This window comes from Salarias fasciatus, unplaced genomic scaffold, assembly GCF_902148845.1.
Source record: "Salarias fasciatus unplaced genomic scaffold, fSalaFa1.1, whole genome shotgun sequence".
Taxonomy (NCBI): domain Eukaryota; kingdom Metazoa; phylum Chordata; class Actinopteri; order Blenniiformes; family Blenniidae; genus Salarias; species Salarias fasciatus.
In genome coordinates this window covers 484387-500776 of record NW_021941385.1, presented here as the reverse complement: position 1 = coordinate 500776, position 16390 = coordinate 484387, and positions in this window count along the sequence as shown.

The following is a 16390-nucleotide window of genomic DNA, read 5'->3' as shown; positions in this document are numbered from 1 at the left end:
CCTCTCCCTTCATACTGCCCCTCTCCCTTCATCCTGCCCCTCTCCCTTCATCCTGCCCCTCTCCCTTCATACTGCCCCTCCCTTCATACTGCCCCTCTCCCTTCATCCTGCCCCTCTCCTTTGTACTGCCCCTCTCCCTTCGTACTGCCCCTCTCCCTTCATACTGCCCCTCTCCCTTCATCCTGCCCCTCTCCCTTCATCCTGCCCCTCTCCCTTCGTACTGCCCCTCTCCCTTTGTACTGCCCCTCTCCCTTCATACTGCCCCTCTCCCTTCATCCTGCCCCTCTCCCTTCATACTGCCCCGCTCCCTTCGTCCTGCCCCTCTCCCTTCATACTGCCCCGCTCCCTTCGTCCTGCCCCTCTCCCTTCATACTGCCCCTCCCTTCATCCTGCCCCTCTCCCTTTGTACTGCCCCTCTCCCTTCATCCTGCCCCTCTCCCTTTGTACTGCCCCTCTCCCTTCATCCTGCCCCTCTCCCTTCATCCTGCCCCTCTCCCTTCATACTGCCCCTCTCCCTTCATCCTGCCCCGCTCCCTTCATCCTGCCCCTCTCCCTTCATCCTGCCCCTCTCCCTTCATACTGCCCCTCCCTTCATACTGCCCCTCTCCCTTCATCCTGCCCCTCTCCCTTCATCCTGCCCCTCTCCCTTCATCCTGCCCCGCTCCCTTCATCCTGCCCCTCTCCCTTCATCCTGCCCCTCTCCCTTCATCCTGCCCCTCTCCCTTCATCCTGCCCCTCTCCCTTCATACTGCCCCTCCCTTCATACTGCCCCTCTCCCTTCATCCTGCCCCTCTCCCTTCATACTGCCCCTCTCCCTTCATCCTGCCCCTCTCCCTTCATCCTGCCCCTCTCCCTTCATACTGCCCCTCCCTTCATACTGCCCCTCTCCCTTCATCCTGCCCCTCTCCCTTCGTACTGCCCCTCTCCCTTCGTACTGCCCCTCTCCCTTCATACTGCCCCTCTCCCTTCATCCTGCCCCTCTCCCTTCATCCTGCCCCTCTCCCTTCGTCCTGCCCCTCTCCCTTCATCCTGCCCCTCTCCCTTTGTACTGCCCCTCTCCCTTCATACTGCCCCTCTCCCTTCATACTGCCCCTCTCCCTTCATCCTGCCCCTCTCCCTTTGTACTGCCCCTCTCCCTTCATCCTGCCCTCTCCCTTCGTCCTGCCCCTCTCCCTTCATCCTGCCCCTCTCCCTTCGTCCTGCCCCTCTCCCTTCATCCTGCCCCTCTCCCTTCATCCTGCCCCTCTCCCTTCATACTGCCCCTCTCCCTTCATCCTGCCCCTCTCCCTTCATCCTGCCCCTCTCCCTTCATCCTGCCCCTCTCCCTTCATACTGCCCCTCTCCCTTCATCCTGCCCCTCTCCCTTCATCCTGCCCCTCTCCCTTCGTCCTGCCCCTCTCCCTTCATCCTGCCCCTCTCCCTTCATACTGCCCCTCCCTTCATACTGCCCCTCTCCCTTCATCCTGCCCCTCTCCCTTTGTACTGCCCCTCTCCCTTCATACTGCCCCTCTCCCTTCATCCTGCCCCTCTCCCTTCATCCTGCCCCTCTCCCTTCGTACTGCCCCTCTCCCTTCATCCTGCCCCTCTCCCTTCATCCTGCCCCTCTCCCTTCGTCCTGCCCCTCTCCCTTCATCCTGCCCCTCTCCCTTCGTCCTGCCCCTCTCCCTTCATCCTGCCCCTCTCCCTTCGTCCTGCCCCTCTCCCTTTGTACTGCCCCTCTCCCTTCATCCTGCCCCTCTCCCTTCATCCTGCCCCTCTCCCTTCGTCCTGCCCCTCTCCCTTCATCCTGCCCCTCTCCCTTCGTCCTGCCCCTCTCCCTTCATCCTGCCCCTCTCCCTTCGTCCTGCCCCTCTCCCTTCATACTGCCCCTCTCCCTTCATCCTGCCCCTCTCCCTTCATCCTGCCCCTCTCCCTTCATCCTGCCCCTCTCCCTTCATCCTGCCCCTCTCCCTTCATCCTGCCCCTCTCCCTTCATCCTGCCCCTCTCCCTTCGTCCTGCCCCTCTCCCTTCATACTGCCCCTCTCCCTTCATACTGCCCCTCTCCCTTCATCCTGCCCCTCTCCCTTCATCCTGCCCCTCTCCCTTCGTCCTGCCCCTCTCCCTTCATCCTGCCCCTCTCCCTTCGTCCTGCCCCTCTCCCTTCATCCTGCCCTCTCCCTTCGTCCTGCCCCTCTCCCTTCGTACTGCCCCTCTCCCTTCATCCTGCCCCTCTCCCTTCGTCCTGCCCCTCTCCCTTCATCCTGCCCCTCTCCCTTCATCCTGCCCCTCTCCCTTCGTCCTGCCCCTCTCCCTTCGTACTGCCCCTCTCCCTTCATCCTGCCCCTCTCCCTTCGTCCTGCCCCTCTCCCTTCATCCTGCCCCTCTCCCTTCGTCCTGCCCCTCTCCCTTCGTACTGCCCCCTCTCCCTTCGTACTGCCCCCTCCCTTTGTACTGCCCCTCTCCCTTCTCCTGCCCCTCCCCTTCGTACGCCCCTCTCCCTTTGTACTGCCCTCTCCCTTCATCCTGCCCCTCCCCTTCATCCTGCCCCCTCCCTTCGTCCTGCCCCTCCCCTTCATACTGCCCCTCTCCCTTCATCCTGCCCCTCTCCCTTCATCCTGCCCCTCTCCCTTCATCCTGCCCCTCTCCCTTCATACTGCCCCTCTCCCTTCATCCTGCCCCTCTCCCTTCATCTGCCCTCTCCCTTCATCCTGCCCTCTCCCTTCATCCTGCCCCCTCTCCCTTCATCCTGCCCCTCTCCCTTCATACTGCCCCTCCCTTCATACTGCCCCTCTCCCTTCATCCTGCCCCTCTCCCTTTGTACTGCCCCTCTCCCTTCATCCTGCCCCTCTCCCTTCATCCTGCCCCTCTCCCTTCATCCTGCCCCTCTCCCTTCATCCTGCCCCTCTCCTTCATCCCTCATCTGCCCCTCTCCCTTCATACTGCCCTCCCTTCATACTGCCCCTCTCCCTTCATCCTGCCCCTCTCCCTTCATCCTGCCCCTCTCCCTTCATCCTGCCCCTCTCCCTTCATACTGCCCCCTCCCTTCATACTGCCCCTCTCCCTTCATCCTGCCCCTCTCCCTTTGTACTGCCCCTCTCCCTTCGTACTGCCCTCTCCCTTCATACTGCCCCTCTTCCTTCATCCTGCCCCTCTCCCTTCATCCTGCCCCGCTCCCTTCGTCCTGCCCCTCTCCCTTCATACTGCCCCTCCTTCATCCTGCCCCTCTCCCTTTGTACTGCCCCTCTCCCATACTGCCCCTCTCCCTTCATCACTGCCCCTCTCCCTTCATCCTGCCCCTCTCCCTTGTACTGCCCTCTCCCTTCATCCTGCCCTCTCCCTTCGTCCTGCCCCTCTCCCTTCATCCTGCCCCTCCCTTCGTACTGCCCCTCTCCCTTCATACTGCCCTCTCCCTTCATCCTGCCCCTCTCCCTTCATACTGCCCCTCTCCCTTCATCCTGCCCCTCTCCCTTCATCCTGCCCCTCTCCCTTCGTCCTGCCCCTCTCCCTTCATACTGCCCCTCTCCCTTCATCCTGCCCCTCTCCCTTCATCCTGCCCCTCTCCCTTCGTCCTGCCCCTCTCCCTTCATCCTGCCCCTCTCCCTTCATACTGCCCCTCCCTTCATACTGCCCCTCTCCCTTCATCCTGCCCCTCTCCCTTTGTACTGCCCCTCTCCCTTCGTACTGCCCCTCTCCCTTTGTACTGCCCCTCTCCCTTCATACTGCCCCTCTCCCTTCATCCTGCCCCTCTCCCTTCATCCTGCCCTCTCCCTTCGTACTGCCCCTCTCCCTTCATCCTGCCCCTCTCCCTTCATCCTGCCCCTCTCCCTTCGTCCTGCCCCTCTCCCTTCATCCTGCCCCTCTCCCTTCGTCCTGCCCCTCTCCCTTCATCCTGCCCCTCTCCCTTCGTCCTGCCCCTCTCCCTTTGTACTGCCCCTCTCCCTTCATACTGCCCCTCTCCCTTCATCCTGCCCCTCTCCCTTCATCCTGCCCCTCTCCCTTCGTCTGCCCCTCTCCCTTCATCCTGCCCCTCTCCCTTCATCCTGCCCCTCTCCCTTCATCCTGCCCCTCTCCCTTCTGTCCTGCCCCTCTCCCTTCATACTGCCCCTCTCCCTTCATACTGCCCCTCTCCCTTCATCCTGCCCCTCTCCCTTCATCCTGCCCCTCTCCCTTCGTCCTGCCCCTCTCCCTTCATCCTGCCCCTCTCCCTTCGTCCTGCCCTCTCCCTTCATCCTGCCCCTCTCCCTTCGTCCTGCCCCTCTCCCTTTGTACTGCCCCTCTCCCTTCATCCTGCCCCTCTCCCTTCGTCCTGCCCCTCTCCCTTCATCCTGCCCCTCTCCCTTCGTCCTGCCCCTCTCCCTTCGTACTGCCCCTCTCCCTTCGTACTGCCCCTCTCCCTTTGTACTGCCCCTCTCCCTCATCTTGCCCCTCTCCCCTTCATCCTGCCCCTCTCCCTTCGTACTGCCCCTCTCCCTTCGTACTGCCCCTCTCCCTTCATCCTGCCCACTCTCCCTTCATACTGCCCCTCTCCCTTCGTACCTGCCCCTCTCCCTTAATCCTGCCCCTCTCCCTTCATCCTGCCCCTCTCCCTTCATCCTGCCCCTCTCCCTTCAACCTGCCCCTCTCCCTTCATACTGCCCCTCTCCCTTCATCCTGCCCCTCTCCCTTCATCCTGCCCCTCTCCCTTCATCCTGCCCCTCTCCCTTCAGTCCTGCCCCTCTCCCTCATCCTGCCCCTCTCCCCTTCATCCTGCCCCTCTCCCTTCATCCTGCCCCTCTCCCTTCGTCCTGCCCCTCTCCCTTCGTACTTGCCCCTCTCCCTTCATCCTGCCCCTCTCCCTTCGTACTGCCCCTCTCCCTCATCTTGCCCCTCTCCCTTCATCCTGCCCCTCTCCCTTCGTCCTGCCCCTCTCCCTCATCCTGCCCCTCTCCCTTCATCCTGCCCCTCTCCCTTTGTACTGCCCCTCTCCCTTTGTACTGCCCCTCTCCCTTCATCCTGCCCCTCTCCCTTCATCCTGCCCCTCTCCCTTTGTACTGCCCCTCTCCCTTCATCCTGCCCCTCTCCCTTCATCCTGCCCCTCTCCCTTCGTCCTGCCCCTCTCCCTTCATACTGCCCCTCTCCCTTCATCCTGCCCCTCTCCCTTCATCCTGCCCCTCTCCCTTCACACAGGTCATGTTTTGCCCTTCACTCCTCAGTCTGATCAACTCACAGAATTTGATCCAGTGAGGTTCCATGAGGTTCCATGAGGTTCCATGAGGTTCCATGAGGTTCCATGAGGTTCCATGAGACGTTTTGAATCCAGCTCGCCTCTCAATCTACAGATGACAATTTTTAGCTCATGGAAACGGAGCTGCTGAAATCTGTGTTCTGTTTGTGTGTTTACTGGAAGACCAATCACAGTGTACCATCCACATTCACTCAGTCAGAGACTTGTCATATCCTGCTGCTTTGACTTTTCCCCTCTCCATTCAGTGGAGACAGAGCTGATCTCCGCTCATCGTGACCCCTCAGTAAACCTCTGACTGGCTGTCGTGAGGAACTGGCTGCAGATTCAGCAGCGGCGCCGCTTATTTCTGACAACTCCGATGTTTTCAGAAATACTTTTCGCTGATCTGTTTGAGCAATAAAACCAAGTTTGTGAATGAGCTGCCATCCTGGTCCGGTCTGAACTACTGCAGCAGATGGAAATTTAAACATCACCCAGCAGGCCCACGTGTTACACGTCCACCAAGTGTGCAGTTTTCAGATGCTTCCCTTTTTCCTTGCGGTGAACAAAAATGGCCTGGAAACAGACCTTCACAGTGAAGCCATCGCTCAACAAAACAAGCTTTTGAAAGGGGACATTCTGCGGCTGACCTGCACATTGAAAAGTGTTGTAATGATGTGCATACTGAGCTGCAGTCTGACATGCAGCAGCGCCCCCTGCAGGCTGCTCAGGCTCATGTGGTGCAGAGCGGCTGGGCTGAGCTGTCTGCCGGAGGCCTGTGCTCTCCACTGCTGTACTTCTCCAGACCCAGTCTACAAGATACAGCATGGTTTTAACTCCCAACCATCTGCAAAATGTTTAGTTTATGGTTTTCTTGGCAGTATTCCCACTTGTGCCTCTGAGAAAGTGTAACCTGTGACCATTACTTCACTTTAGCATAGATTATGTACAAACACTCTGTGGATTTAAAGGGTTAAAAAAAAGGCATTCCTCTTAAATGTGTTGAAATGTACAATGTACTGATGAAATGTACAAATAAAATGCCTCTGGCCTACCTCCGTACAATGAAATATGGTCTTAATTACTGCATTTACCTGTAGAAGCAAAACTTTACCAACAAAGCAAGATAAAACATATTCATTCTCTTCACAGGAAACCAAAGAATATGAGGTTTCGATCTGACCATGCCAGAGGGCGGGCTTCGTGGACATGAGAGAAGCCTGCTGGACTTGTCAACGTCCACACACACCCCCGATGGCACTGGGTGCCTTCACCCTGATGGCTGCACTCTGACTATGAAACTGCTGTTATTTCCCCAACAGAGGACACCTCAACACCTGTGGAGCGACTGGGCCTCACAGGAATATTTTTATAGCTCTTCAAAAGCAACAATCCTGCAGCAGCAGTCTAGTTTTTCATCCTGTGATCATGTGGAAATATCACCTCAGAATGCAGACGGACCCATTTCAGACAGGCTCATCAAGTTCGAATGACTGCAAATGCTGTCAGTCCTCTGTATGTTCATTACACTTAGCATACTGTGTGTTTTCTGCCACAGTTAAATGATGTTCCCGGAAAGCCACAACATATATACTGGATTGCAACTCACAGTGTTTAATGCGATTAAAGAATTCCCATAAACTGTCACGTTAACTAATTTCTCATGAACCTGATGGCCTGAAGTTCAGAGAAGAAACACCTGCTCAGTCTGTTGGCCCTGTTTACATGAGTCTTTTCCTCCATCCCATTAAAAGCAGTGGTATGAAATGAATCGGGAGGGGGGGCGGCGCTCTACACAGAGCAGCAGTGGCTGTTGGTACCACAGACAGAAGTCATTCTACAGTGAGGAACAGACATAAAAGCATCATCACTTTAACAACGCGGCGGGCAAGGAGAAGATTATTATTACACTGCAAATCTATGTGTCTCTGTGGTTTAGAGATCTAATGCAATTCATACAAGTAGAGAAAATAAAATGCACTCTCAGGGGTCCAGGGTCACATTCTTTCAGTGTGGGGTCCAGTGTTGACATTTCTGAGTAAACTTGCCCATCTAGCAGCATTTGCACTTAATTAGCTCATGTACAGTGCACAGCCTCAGCCGTCATCAAACTACGCATATGTTCTCCCTTCTTCCTTTTTGTTTATTTTTCTTCTTTTCTTTTTTGTGTCCTACATGTTCTTGAAGGAGTGTTGGTGAGGAAGGAAAAAAAGTGAGCATCATTCTGAAGGATTTCTGTTCAGCTCACTTGCATATGTACACATCTTGCGATACTGTTGCCATGTAATATTATGCTGATGCTCAGTTAAAAAAGTAAAAAAGTAAGGAATTACAAGCAAAGTAACTATTCCGTTATTTAAAAAAAATATCCAAATATATCAGAGAATGTGGATGCCCTCTTAATGGAAGTTTAATTTCATTGCAGTTGCATATTTATTTATTATAAAACTGAATATATGATTAATAAAATAAATGGACAACTGACAGAATAAATTACAAACAGGAAACACTACATTAATCTAGCATATTAAAATGTTACTCTGTGATAAGAGACAAGACACCAGCCGCATTTGATTTATAACTGTAAGGCCTAACTGTCAGGGCTCTATGGTTGTAGTTCTATCTTCTCTAATGATCAGAACTCTATGGCTGTATCTCTACCTGCTCTACGGGTGTATCTCTACCTGCTCTATGGCTGTATCTCTATCTGCTCTATGGCTGTATCTCTACCTGCTCTACGGGTGTATCTCTATCTGCTCTATGACTGTATCTCTACCTGCTCTACGGGTGTATCTCTACCTGCTCTATGGCTGTATCTCTATCTGCTCTATGGCTGTATCTCTACCTGCTCTATGGCTGTATCTCTATCTGCTCTATGGCTGTATCTCTACCTGCTCTATGGCTGTATCTCTACCTGCTCTATGGCTGTATCTCTACCTGCTCTATGGCTGTATCTCTATCTGCTCTATGACTGTATCTCTACCTGCTCTATGGCTGTATCTCTATCTGCTCTATGACTGTATCTCTACCTGCTCTACGGGTGTATCTCTACCTGCTCTATGGCTGTATCTCTACCTGCTCTATGGCTGTATCTCTATCTGCTCTATGACTGTATCTCTATCTGCTCTATGACTGTATCTCTATCTGCTCTATGACTGTATCTCTACCTGCTCTATGGCTGTATCTCTACCTGCTCTATGGCTGTATCTCTACCTGCTCTATGGCTGTATCTCTACCTGCTCTATGGCTGTGTCTCTACCTGCTCTATGGCTGTGTCTCTACCTGCTCTATGGCTGTATCTCTACCTGCTCTATGGCTGTATCTCTACCTGCTCTATGGCTGTGTCTCTACCTGCTCTATGGCTGTATCTCTACCTGCTCTATGGCTGTATCTCTACCTGCTCTATGGCTGTGTCTCTACCTGCTCTATGACTGTATCTCTACCTGCTCTATGGCTGTGTCTCTACCTGCTCTATGACTGTATCTCTACCTGCTCTATGACTGTATCTCTACCTGCTCTATGACTGTATCTCTATCTGCTCTATGACTGTATCTCTACCTGCTCTATGATCAGAACTCTTCTTGCAGCAGTTCGTTTCTGTCTTTATAAACAAACTTCATGCTCCGACGGCTCAACTGGAATCCTGCAGGACAAATCGAGCAGAAATAGATGAATTATAGTCACGGAAAGTTGCAGCATTTTATTGTCAGTAGCAGCAATGCTGTAACGCCGGACAAAGTAATTAGTTAGATTACTTGTTACTAAAAAGAGTAACACTGTCAGTATGGTGTTTATTTTAGTCTGTTGCTCCCATCCCTGATCATGTGACTCGTTGCTCTGTTCACAGTGGAGTTACACGATAATGAACACAGCTCGGCCCCTGAAGCAGAAGCGATCCCAGGAGGAAACACTCCAACCTCATCCGCAGAGCGACCACTTCAGGCACAGGGCTCTGACAGAACGACAGAGGCATTTCTGTTACTTTCAGATAAAATGCAAACAAAATGTTAAATGTGAATTCACAGTTCATAAAGTAGCAAAGGTACGCAAACACTTTAACTAATGCTCTATTCATGAAATTCCAAAATAAAAATTTAGGACGAACAACACTTGACTACACTTTCGCCATTTCAGTGGATTGTGATGTTTTAGACATTTCTCTTGATTTTGCTTTTTGTCTGATGTTGGTTTAACTAATTTTACTGAATAAGCCATTTTGATTCCTCTGGAATTTTTCACTATTTTAAAATGTCTAACATTAACTAATAATTACTGAGGGCTTCATGGAGCCAATATTTGCCAAACCAGTGGACAGTTCTCCTTTACAGCCCACCTCGTCTGTTCCGCCTTGCTGCTGGGTGACAGCTTTGAAGGTGAGAGGGAAGAAATTCCTGAAGATGCATTCAGCAGCATCAAAGGCGTCAAACCTGGAGCTCAACGGGAGCAAGATGGAGCTGAGAGTCTCAACTCCAAGAGCTCAGTGTCCTGCAGGAAGCTGGAGACGGAGCTCAGTGTCCTGCAGGAAGCTGGAGACGGAGCTCAGTGTCCTCTACAGGAAGCTGGAGACGGAGCTCAGTGTCCTCTACAGGAAGCTGGAGACGGAGCTCAGTGTCCTCTACAGGAAGCTGGAGACGGAGCTCAGTGTCCTCTACAGGAAGCTGGAGACGGAGCTCAGTGTCCTGCAGGAAGCTGGAGACGGAGCTCAGTGTCCTCTACAGGAAGAGGAAGACGGATCTCAGTGTCCTCTACAGGAAGAGGGTTGGGTTTTAAAAATCCCTTTATTGGGCCATTCTAATTAATTAACAGCATTGTGCAGCACGCACTTACAAAAAACAAAGAAGCAAAAGCTAAAATCAACATCTGGAGAATCAGGCGGATGGGAGAGGAGATTCGTCTCATTCTCCTCCAGAAACGGCGTGAGGCGCAGCGCCGTGTCCGCTGGCGCTCTGTGGTGGTGGATCAACCGGCTCCACTCCGCCACGACGCTCTGCTTCCTCCTCACATCCTCACGGAGCGTCTGAGGACTTCCTGTAGTAGTCCTGGTTTACAGTCTGACCTGGAGGGACGGACTCGCTGTGGACGAGACCCTGGACAGCCAGGAAGCAGCTCAGCATTGTTTTCACGCTGAGCGGACCTGACGCGCCGACATCTGGCCCTTCTCAGACCCCCGGACCACTCCTGGACCTGAGTCTTCCCCAGAGCAGCATCCTGTAGGCTTGCTGCAACAAGCTGAGAGTTTCTGCTGCTGGTTTTCCAGCAAAAAGCAGAATTTAATGTTTACGCGCTGCTCTGGCTTCACAGTCAATGTCGCCATTTTGGAAAAAGCGCAGACCTCCTCTGCACTCTGTTGCTATAAATAGCTCCTGACAGGCGTCAGTGTCACTCTGGGAGCTCAGATTTCTCACAGATGTGCACGAGGCTTACCTGCAGCACATCTGACGGCCAGAAGTCAGAACTCATTAGGGACCGAGCCCTCGAGGGACCGGTCTCTATTGTTCTTCGTTCATTTATTGTCGTCGTTCTCTATTATTATACTAACGCCCAAATAAACGCGAATTTGACCCCCTAAACATGCACAAAAACTCACCAAATTTGGCACGCACATCGTGACCGGCAAAATTTTTTATAAAATACAAAAATTAAAACCGTCGGCTCTCTAGCGCCACCTATATCCCAAAAAAACATCTAAAACAGTTGCTACGGCCCACAGGAATGTCGTAGGGAGATCAAACCAACACTCACGCGTTCGTCTCATCAAGATCTACATTTCACGCACTGACACACCTGACCTAAATCCAACAGGAAGTCTGTTATTTCTCTTTCAAAGTAAAATTTTGCTCAAAATCACTCCTCACGAAAAAATGTATCTCCTCCGAGACCGTTTGTCGTACAGACATAAGAGTCACGTGACGTGAAAGAGGACAAATTTCTCTACAAAAGTTGTGAACAACTTTGTCAAAAGTCTTACGGTGTGGATTTTATTAGCGCTCAAAGTTGGAAGTCTGAAATCCTGCCTTGCTCCGGCCCTCATCCGTTATAATGGGGGAAAAAAAAAAAAGTCGCCTTTTTTCAGCACCTCGAACAACTGGAGATTGTGGCTAAACCGTGACTCGTATCAACAAACCGAGCACACGTAAAGCCTCACCAGGTTCTCCCGAACAAGATGTTGTTACATAAGTGGGGAAAATATCATGTTATATGTATGTTTTCACAGGTAAGAAAAGGTGTGCCCTCTGCATTTTTTTCCCTCTCAGTTATAATGGAGCCGGATGGGGAAAAATCTTGTGTTTCTCACAAACTGAGGCCTCTACATTCCAAACTAAAAGTCTGACTGCTCTGAAAGCCTCACCAACTGAAAGACAACGAATTTTCCTATCAAACGTGATATTTTTTGTTCAGTTTTGCCAAACAGGAAAGGAACAAGGAGCAGTTGTTTCCCAAACAGAAATTTTATTTTCTCCTCTCTCCCACTCTAACGGACATGACCATATATGGGCATACAGTGCAGTTACACAGCTGACAGCAGCTGTCAATCAAACTCTGACACTCAAGCTACGTTCACACCGCCAAGTGCTGTCTGCGATTTTGCGTCAAAGACAAGTGAAAACAAATGGGAACGCGCGTTCCAGCTGTGATGAGACGCAACGCGTCGGACGCGGCGCGTCGTCACGACGCGTCACGACGCGTTGTGCGGCGCGTCGGGGCGTTGGCGCTACGCGTCGCGATTTTGCGTCTGACGCTGAAGTTGGGAAATCTGAACTTTGGCGTGTCGCGATTTTGCGGCAAACCAATCATAGAGCGTGTCCATGGTGACGTCGGCCAGGGAGCGGGAACCGGTCCGAAGAGAAGCACTACGACCATGGAGGAGCGTGTTAAAGCTCGTCCATGCTTCACATGTACGCGTTTCCGCGTCCGCTTTGGAAGGTCCGCGCTCCACCGATGCGGACGCGCTTTCTCCCATGCTACATTTTGAGCTCAGCTGTGCGTCTCGTGCAGGCGCGGTGATCCACGCAGCCTCGACAAGCTTTTCCGGCTCTACAGACTGTTTATCTGCTCCTTTATTGCGGTTTATTTAGAGAAAATTAAGCACATACATTGTCAGTCCATTATCTTTAAGTATTAAAGTTTATTTAGCCTTTCTTTTCTGTTTCTGAATCGCGGGGCGGCGCCGGAGCGATTAGTTACTTTTTCACTTCTGTCTGCAGACCTTCTCCTCCCTCCAGACAGTCTCTCTCTCTTTCCACCAGTTTTTCACTCTTTTGGTGTCTTTAAGTGGAGCCATCAGGCTGGAGCTCCGTCTACTTTCACTTTTACCGTCATGTTTTGTTCGCTATGGCGCTCTGGCGCAGGCGCACACTTCCGCGACCTGCGCTCAATGCGCAACGTGGTCTCAATTTCTGGCTGCTGCGCGGACGTCCGTGGATCGGTCCGTGCGGACCCTAGCGGACAGGAATTCATAACGATTTTTACGTCATGCGGACCAACGCGCACCCACGCGGACACGTGAAGCATGGACGGGCCTTTACAATGGCCGTTTACGCTCGCCCAGAGCTCTGGGACAAAACTTCTTCATTTTACAGGGAGCCCCGCCTCCCCACCAGACACGACGCGTCGCGTCTGGTGGGGAGGCGGCTTTTGGCCCCGCGTTGTTCAGCGTCGGACCTCAGAATTGACACGCGTTCAGCTTCTCGCGTTGACGCGCTTTTTGACGCAAAATCGCGTTCGGTGTGAACGTAGCTTCAGTGCCTTCATTCAGTGACTCTCAAAAGTAGATGGGAGAAGCTAACAGCTACATGTTAGCGGATGTGAGATGCTAACAACTCTATGTTAGTGGATTGGAGATGCTAACAGCTCCATGTTCGTGGATGGGAGATGCTAACAGCTACATGTTAGTGGATGGGAGATGCTAACAGCTCCATGTTAGTGGATGACAGATGCTAACAGCTCCATGTTAGTGGATGACAGATGCTAACAGCTCCATGTTAGTGGATGACAGATGCTAACAGCTCCATGTTAGTGGATGGGAGTGTCCTCAGTGGAAAATGCGAATCAGCTGCTGCTGGTCAGAGGAGAGTGGGGTGTTGTCTGAGGGGGGGTGGGGTGGGAGACGAGTGGTGGGGAGGAGTTCAACTTTTGTGATGTACCGTATTGGCCCGAATATAAGACGACTCTGATTATAACACGACCCCTATTTTTCAAAGACCATTTTGTGGAGAAAAAAAAAAATGCTGAAGACAGTAAGGTCACTCATAAAACAACTTTTTATTATACAATTATTATAAACTCAAAAACTCACAACTGAGATAACATTTCACAAGATATAAAATGAAAAAATATATTCTCTTTCTCAAAATAAGAAACAAGAAGCAACAAATAAGAACCTCAAGGGGTCCAAACTGCATAAATGATGTAAATAACTGTCCAGCTCCTTCAGCTGAATCAGGCTCTGGTGGTGGACATTCCGTCTGTCCGTCTTTCAGAGACGTATTCTCTCTCCCTTCTATCAGTCTCTCTGAAGCGTCTCTCAGGACCAGGAAAGCTTTTCTCATAGCGTTAGCATCTGGAGTGTTTTTTCTGTGCTCTCCAGTCAGAGCGAGGCTCTGCTCCACCAGACCTCCTGGCGGCTTGGCAGTAGTTTGATGACTCTGCTGCGTTGATCACCATCAGTTTAAAGTTGGTATCATAACTTCGCCTCTGTTGTTTGCTCAGTTGTCCAGCGTTCAGCCCCTTTGTTCCAGATGATCCGCCATTTTTCATCAGATCATCTGATCTCATTTCATCGCTCCACTCGGTCTCTGCTCAGTGATACTTTGGCTCCATCTAGCGGCGCGGATGCGTATTGACCATCTACCGTAAGTCCGCGATTATAACACCACCCCACTTTTGAGGATGCAGTTTCTGGAAAAAAACATGGTCTTATATTTGGGCCAATACGGTATTTAGGTTTGAAGAGTTTCAAAAGAGCTGTTTTGTACCTGAAGGGAGGGGCTGCTGTAGAGAGCAGCAGACAAACAGATTACTCAGACATGCGTGGATGAAGGCAAATAACATTTTGGGGGTGGTTTTAAAGGGAAATCAACTTTGTGGCATGCTGAAAACCTTAAAAAAGTGGATTTTGCATGATATAGGTCCTTTAAGACCAGAAAGTCTGGCAAAACTGGGATTTTAGGTTATGACTTTTGAGCCGCCCCGCCCAGGTTTGGCCCGGCGTCACTGATATGTAGGACCTACGTAGCGCATCGAAAACTCATGAGACCCAAGCGAGATCGGTCCCAGAGGAGCTGCTGTGAGCTGCTGGAGAGCAACTCACCACCGCTGCCTGGCCCAGCGCTCTGGTTCAGACAGGCAGGGGACTGGACCCCAGCCCTCTCCTTGTCAGTTTGATGACAACACGCTTTATTTGCATAAATAAACACCCAGTCCCGGCTCCAGCCCAGTGTAGAGGGGGGAGGGGAGGCGCCAGCTACAAACCGGGGGGGGGGGGGGGGGGGGGGGGGGGGGGGCACCCTGGGCACCCCGGCCCGGGGCGGGCAGAGCCGAGAGCCCAAGAGCCCAAGAGCCCAAGAGCCGACCCCCCACACAGGCGGAGGGCCATGACCCCCCCGGGAGGACCGGCCCACACGGGCGGCTACCCACCCCGGGCCAGTACCCCCCCCAGCACTCCAGCCACGCCCCCCGAGATCCAGGGCATCACACACCCGCCCCCCCCCCCGACCCTGTCCTCTCCCACCCCACTCCCCCCACCCCAACCCAACACTTACACCCACCCACTCATACTGACACACACACACACACACACACACACACACACACACACACACAGTCCATCCTACCCCAAACACACTCACATTCCCGCGTCATCCAACTGTCACATCCTGTGGGAGACCCCCCCCGGAAGGCAAGGGAACACCGAACCCCACATCCAGGCCCCCCCGCCACCCACAACCGCCGCCCCCACCCCCCCACCCCACCGCTGCAGACAGGTATGCACCCCCCAGAGCCAGCAGCCCCCCAAACCACAGCCGCTCCAAACAACAGCCCCCCCACCGCCCCCCCACCAGAAGGAATCCGGAAACGGGGGCGCAGAAGACCCCATTGGGAAATGTACTTTTGAGTGATTTCAGCCTACTTTGTTGTTTAGGTAGATATTGCAAGCTGTCTTTGCGTTAATGATGGTGACACTCAAGTAGCTCATTTTGATGGTTTATTTATTTGATCGTGTTTCAGGTTTGTGACCTGTGGTAAATAAAACAAGACAAACATGAGTCATACCTTTGTGTGCTTCCTGGCAGTCCTTTTCGGAAAGCTCAACACAAAATACCCAAACAATTGTCCAAGTATCGAGTTTCTGCGAGCTCTTTAAAAGTAAAATGACCACTCCAGCCTGGGTTTCCGTTTTCCGGTCATTACCGGACTTTGACTGGTAAAATCTGCTGAGATCTGATATATTTTAACGCCACTGGTCAAAATGTCCGGTGAAAAATATTCCCTCCAAGCTCAATTCTTATTTGAATATTCCCTCCAAGCAAAGTTTAAATTACAAAAGGTAATTTCCACCAGTCGCGGCCGGTGGCGAGGGCCACTGGTGGCGGGGGCGCTTGTTTTGTTCGTGTACATCACCAATTGCGGGCAGTGCGGTGTTAGTTCACTTCCGCATTGACGGGAGCGCTTGTTTTCACACCCGCGCATTCAAGGCACATTCCAAACAACACAACAGGTAGGCCACGATTATTTTTCATAAACTGGTTTCTTCAACACCGCCCGCCTGGAATGCGCGGGTACGGAAACGAGCGCTTCCGCCAATGCGGAAGTGAACTAATGCCGCACCGTCCGCCGCTGGCGGTGTAGGCGGACAAAACAAACGCTCCCGCCACCTGCGCCCGTCGCCACCGGCCGCGACTGATTTCCACCTTATTTTATTAAAACAACAACAACAAAACCCCGAATCTTATCTTTTATGAATAGGCGTCACAAGCGTCAGCTTCGAGGCGTCCCAAGCTTCGACAGCGCCCACGACGCGTCCGGGGTGAACGCAGCATCAAAGACTGTTTTTACTGAACAAAATAGTTAGAGGAGAAAGGGTCAGAGCTCTACAGAGCCCAAATGTCACAGTCGCTGTCAAGGTGCGGATCCTGACGGTCATTATTGGGGAGCTGTCCGGGACGCCGCTGTTTGACTCCTCATTACTCATGGGCTCTCTGCACAAC